Genomic DNA, 6446 nt, shown 5'->3' on the forward strand with positions numbered 1-6446 from the left:
TCTCATATATATGATATATATGATATGATATATATCTCATATATATGATATATATGATATGATATATATCTCATATATATGATATATATGATATGATATATATCATATATATGATATATATGATATGATATATATCATATATATGATATATATGATATGATATATATCATATATATGATATATATGATATGATATATATCATATATATGATATATATGATATGATATATATGTGATATATATGATATATAAGATATGATATATATGTGATATATATGATATATATGATATATCATATATATGATATATAGATCAGATATATCATATATATGATATATCATATATATGATATATAGATCAGATATATCATATATATGATATATCTGATATATATCAGATATATATCATATACATCATATATATATCATATATATGTGATATATATGATATATATATTTGAGACAGAGTCTCACTCACTGTAACCTCCCCATCCTGGGTTCAAGAGATTCTCCTGCCTCAGCCTCCCGAGTAGCTGGGATTACAGCTGCCCACCATCATGCCTGGCTAATTTGTATATTTTTAGTAGAGATGGAGTTTCACCATGTTGGCCAGGCTGGTCTCGAACTCCTGACCTCAAGTGATCCGCCCACCTCAGCCTCCCAAAATGTTGAGATTACAGGCGTGAGCCACTGCACCTGGCCTAAAATCATATTTTCTGACCTGAAATAATACCCACCAGATATTGTTAAATGAAAAGAGATAAGTTCCAAATTTCATATATGGCATTATCACATTTTGTTTTTGGCTTCAAAATATGTACATATTTGTACATGTGGAGGAGAAAGGGAGGAGGTGCACATGCCTGGATGTGATGGGTGGCTATCTCTGGTAGGATTTGACTATTTTCTACTTTCTTCTTTATGCTTTTTAGTAATAGTTTCTTTTTTTTAAAATAAACACACATTATTTCCATGCTTGTAAAAAAGCCATAGTTACTACAGATGATTTGGAAATCACCTATAAAGCACTGAACGTTTACTATATATCATGCCTTCTAAAAGGAGGTTTTATATATCTCCATCCACCCACAAAAACTGGTAAGGTTAGTGGTATTATTCCCATTTCATAAACAAGAAAATTGAGGGCCAGAGAGGATCAGTGCTTTGTCCAAGGACACACCGCTGCAATCCTAATTCCACTCGTCTGATATGAAAGCAGTGCTCTAACCTCTAAACCTTGGCTGCATCCAGAGGGTCTACAGGGGATGTCAGATGTAGCCCCTGCCCTCTAGATGGTGACCCTGTCTTTGCTCTCCTGGTCTCTTGCCCTCATTCTCTTCTCTGGTCACTCCTCTCTGCCCCCCGGAACCAGTTACATAATGGCTTTGGTGAAAATACACTTTCCCTCTCAGATCACAAGTGAAACTCGAAAGCTGCCCGTTCAATATTTTCTCCTAATGAGCCTTCCTAGGCTTCTTGCCTTTTTAGAATGGAAACAAGCTCTTCGCTGCCATTCTCCTCATATTCATCAGCTCTGTTTGCTGGCAGGGCAGAAGAGTGAACGGGCATCGTATACATAAACATCATACGATCCACAGAGGGCTGGCCAGCCCGAGTTCTTAATCCTGGCTCCATCACTGACAATTTGCAACCCGGAGAAGTCACTCTCTCTGTGTTTTCTGTCTCTAAAGTAAATAAAGGATAACACACTTTAAAAATCAATTGGTGTTCTGAACAAAAATGATGGGTGTGTGAAATGAGGACAACTCTAAGGGGCTGAAAATACATTTCCCCAAGTTTTGCAAATGCTGGAGATGGTGCAAGCCTTGTCCTACCTTACCCCTCATCCCCATCAGCTCTTGGTCTCCTTACCTCCAGGCACCTTCTCTCCCACTCCACCCTCCAATTCCTCCAGGCTGATCTTTCCAAAGCAAAAATCCAGGTGAGTCACTTCTGATAATGGCTCTCCACTCCCTTCTGGAGAAAGTCCAACTCCTCTGCTCTGGGTACAAAGAGCTCCATGTTCTTGCTTCATCCTTGTCTCTGACCTCACCTGCTGGGCACCCGTCTCTCCCCAAACCCTACAATGCACACGGTTCCCCAAGAGGGCCTCCAGCTTCATGCCTCAGGGCCTTTGCATATGCTTCCCTTTGTCTGGAATTCTCTTCCCTGGCTAACATCAGGTATTTCCCTGCAAGGTCCCTGGAAACCCTTCCTAGGCAGCAGACCTGGAGCTCCTCCAGGCCACCTCCTCAGTCCTCCCTGATCTCCAATGCAGGGCAGGACCCTGGACAGAGATGAATGCTGGAATGGGAAGCACAGGTGCAAAACCAAAGGCTTCCTTCCGCATCTCCAGGATGGGCACCAATCGTCCAGTAGATGTGGCTTAGTGTAAATTTCAGTTCCCATCCTGGGATCAACTGAATCTGTGCTTCTTGCCACTCCAGTTTGGGCCAGGAAGTTTTTAGTATTCCATTTTTAAAACCACAACATTTTAGCACCAAAATGAATGCATTTTATTTATAGACATGGAAGCAGGTTGCCTCCTGCCCCCATCTCTCCTTCCAGAAGATGGTCTATCCAATGCGTGTTTCCCAGATACGGAAAACTACAGGGCTCCTTTCACAGCAGAAACACCGTCCAGGGAAACCTGCCTGGCGGGCTTCTCCTACCCCATCCACATCTGAATGGATGCGGCAGGGACGGGCCTGGGTGTCACAGAGGCAGTGCTTTGGAACTGGGCAACTGTTTCTGAACACCCACCCCAAACACGACCGGCCCCACAGTGTGTCCACCCTCCCAGTCACCTCGGCTTCCCCGCCCTTTCTGGCTGAATCAGGTGATGTCAAGAGGCAGCTCTAAAAGATGCTGCGGAATGGCCAGCCCAGAGCCATGGAAGAGGACAAGAGGCCAGGTCCCGGGCCAAACCGCTCTTACAGAAGGCAAGAATGGTGGAGGACAACAAACAGAACCTTCTTCTGAGATCCTAAAGGAGACAGAGGGGCGGTTCCTCTAACCTCCCTCAGGATTTGAAAGATCAACGCTTTTTGGGTTCCACTGGAGTTTAGAAATCAAGAGTCGGCTCCTTTTTCTCCTCTATGGATGGCAGGTGATTCTAGGGCAGGGTATGCATCTCTGGTGTCCATCCACACCTCCCACACTCATCAGACTTTACGGAGGTCCAGCGTTGGGCACTAGGAAAAGAAAGTGGTCAAGCTCCGCCTCTGAGGGGTCACTGATGAGCCAATGATGCCTAGAGGGTGCCAGGTGCTATGACCTTCAAATCCTGCTTAAACATCACCTTCCAAGGAAGGTCTTCCCGACTTCCCTGTTTAATATTGCAGCCCCCACCCTGGCATGTCCTCTGCACGCCTCTGCTCTATTGCAACCTAACAGACTGCAAAATTTACCTATTCAATCAAACACCTCGCTCACCCCCCTTGAACGTAAGCACCCTGAGGGGAGGCATTTTTGTGTTACTCACTGACAAAATCCCAAGATATAGAACAGGGATTGGCACATAGTAGGTGCTCAGCAACTGCTTGATTCAAGCATTCATTCAGCAAATGCCTTCATTCAGGAATAAAATCTGCAGACGCAGCATGCATTTTATCAATGTTTGCTCACTGAGAGTGGGTTCTTTAGGCAAGTGAAGTAATTAATAGCCACTTGTGAGGTTCCCAAATAGTGCTGGTCACTGTGAGGATATAAAATCTCTGATGTCCGGCTGGGCACGGTGGCTTACGCCCGTAATCCCAGCATTTTGGGAGGCAGAGGTGGGTGGATCACCTGAGGACAGGTGTTCAAGACCAGCCTGGCCAACATAGAGAAACCCCATCCCTACTAAAAAATACAAAAATTAGCCAGGCGTGGTGGTGCATGTCTGTAATCCCAGCTACTCGGAAGGCTGAGGCAGGAGAATTGCTTGAACCTGGGAGGCAGAGGTGCGGTGAGCCAAGATTGCACCATTGCACTCCAGCCTGGGTGACAGAACGAGACTCTCAAAAAAAAAAAAAAAAGCTCTGATGTCCATCCACCTCTGGGTTCCTGTTGCCTTTGGAATAAAATAGAAATTCCTCCCACTGTGGACCCTCCCTATCTCACCTTCCTCTCCTTCCCTGGCACACACCAGGGTATGTCTTCACCGGCCTTAAGTTCCTCCATGTTCCAAGCTTGTTCGTGCCTCAGGGCCTTTGCACTTGCTGACCTTCTTGCTGAATCTCAGTGCAAATGTCCCTTCTTCTCATAGTCCTTCCTATCCCCCCAAACCAGTTACCCCATAAATCAACACCCGTCTCAGCTCCATTTTGTCATCTGCACTGCCTGAAATTATCTTGATCATTTATTTACTTGTAGAACCAGTTTACTGGAGAATCTCAAATCCATGGGCTCTGAAACAAAACCATTTTACTTTTTCCTAATTACTTTTTTCCATCAAGCTCTGCAGAGGTCCCCTTCCTGCTGGGTCTTCCTAGCAGGCTGATCCCGACACGTTTCAGACCATCCTAGTCACTGAAAGGGAGGCCAGGCCAGCTCAAAGCTTCCAAAGTGTTTGTTCAAATCTCTTTTCCAGAAGGGTGGGGAGGGGAGCAAGATCTTTTCTTCCTCTCTCTGGAGTAACTTGGAACAGAGGGGCCAGGGAGGAGCTGTGTGTCTTCTCCACAGGCCTCCTCTGGGTCTGGTTCCATCTGTTATCTCCGTGGTGGCAGGGGGTGGGGGAGGTACCTGGTTGTTTTGGGGCTGAGCCTCCTCTGTTGCTGGGGTCTCCTCAGGAAGGGGCAGCCACATTCCCCTCCAGCCCTGCCAGGGGAAGAGGCCCCCTGCCCTTTTCCAGGTAGGAAACAGCTCCCTTTGTCAGTACCTGGCTGGCTGGTCACATGACTCCACTCCATGTGGGTCCTTCTAGGAGCCTTCCGTGGAACACCCGTGCCGCCCTTCCAGACGCGGTCCTTGCTTTTCCCGCTGCTGGTGCAGGCTTCTCCCCAAGCCTCTCCCCACGGAACGCCCCCCAGAGGGGACCAAACAGCTCTGGGGATGTGTGCTGAGCTTCCCAAGGGTGCCCTCGCCACCCTGTGCTGCAGCTGGCACCAGGTTTCTGCAGCTCAGAGAGCATCCGGCTGGGGGTGTGGTGCCAGCCCCCTCTTCCTGGCAGCATCCTGTCTCAGGAGGATCCTCTTGGGCCTCCTTCCCTTGGCGGGGCAAGGGGGTGATGGGGGGGCACCCACTCACCAACACAGTGGCCACCCTCACTCCCATCTCTCTTGACCATTCCAATCTTATACAGACAGGGAGGAGTGGGGAGTAGGGGGAAGGGGAGCTCACAGCAGCAGGACCAATTCTTCCGCCTCTACTAGGGCCATGGGGAAGGGGGCTGGCCCTAAGCTTCCATGATCTCTTTAGGAGGTGGTTTATTTAGCATCTTTGTCCACAGCTGTGGCCCTGGTAACCAATTCTGGGGCAACCGGAAATGTCCCCGCTGCATCCCCTTGGTTATGGTGAGCCTTCCCTTTTGGAACATGTGACACGAAACCAGCAGCCTGGCGTTGCTAGTGCCTAGGAAAATGCCCGGCAAATGGTAGGCCCTTGGTAACTACTTGCTGAAGGCATGACGCGGCCGCTACAGTGGCTTCATGTTGAGTAACAGGAAAAGAAGGGGGACGCGAGAGCCTGACCTTGGCTGACACCGTGTGCCCAGATGCCCTGCACACCCATTACTTCACTTCTTACAGTGACCTTGAGAGGCAGCCTAACCCCCACCTGCTCCCAGCCAAGCTCGGGAGGAGGCAGAAGAGGACGGCGGCTGGGAGCCGGGCTCTGGCGTCCACGATCGTGGCTCGGCCACCCCTTGGCTAAGTGTCTTAATTCTCTGACTCCAGCTCCTCATTTGTAAAAGGGGGATGGTAAGACTCTGCGCTGTAAGGACTAAATTAGCGAATATATGACATGTGCTTAGCTCATGTAGAGACATGGCAGGTTGTAAACAGGAACCAGGGCAATTTCCATTATTGCCATTATCACTGGGACAGGCCCAGGTCGGTCCACCCCAACGCTGGCACTCTGCATGACGCCCCTAGCTCCTGTGGAGGGAGAGTGATGAAGTCCTCTGGGGCACGGGGGCTGAAAGAAGCTGAGACCCCTGGGGGAAGGTGACAGTCAGGGAAGGCCTTGGATGCCAGACCTTGGCCGGCATCCTGATGTAAAAGGTGGTGAGGCACCTCTGTGGGTCTTTAATCAGGGGAGTGAGATGATGAAAGTGGTGTTTTAGAAGATTAATCGGGCAGCAGAGAGAGGATGGAGAACAGTCAAGCTCAGTGCAAATAATGATGCCAGCTGCCCAGCTCCCCGAGGCAGGCAGGAGCCCTGGCCTCCCTGCGCTCAGCCTTCCCTGCAGCCATAGAGGCTGGACCTGCCACCAAGAGACAGGCACCAAGGAAGGCCGGCAGAGGGC

The 6446-nt window shown here is 48.6% G+C and overlaps 1 long non-coding RNA gene across 2 annotated transcripts in view; it reads left to right on the forward strand.

The window, feature by feature from the left end:
- Positions 1-1771, forward strand: part of LOC107970332 (uncharacterized) — a 48976-nt gene extending 47205 nt beyond the window's left edge. The window contains exon 5 of one of the 2 annotated variants that reach the window (XR_010156094.1): positions 1547-1771. This is a non-coding gene — a long non-coding RNA (uncharacterized LOC107970332). The remainder of the gene's footprint in view (positions 1-1546) is intronic. The other variant, XR_010156095.1, reaches the window with a different exon arrangement.
- Positions 1772-6446: the final 4675 nt, after the last annotated feature.

This window comes from Pan troglodytes, chromosome 23 (genome assembly GCF_028858775.2).
Source record: "Pan troglodytes isolate AG18354 chromosome 23, NHGRI_mPanTro3-v2.0_pri, whole genome shotgun sequence".
Classification (NCBI taxonomy): Eukaryota; Metazoa; Chordata; class Mammalia; order Primates; family Hominidae; genus Pan; species Pan troglodytes.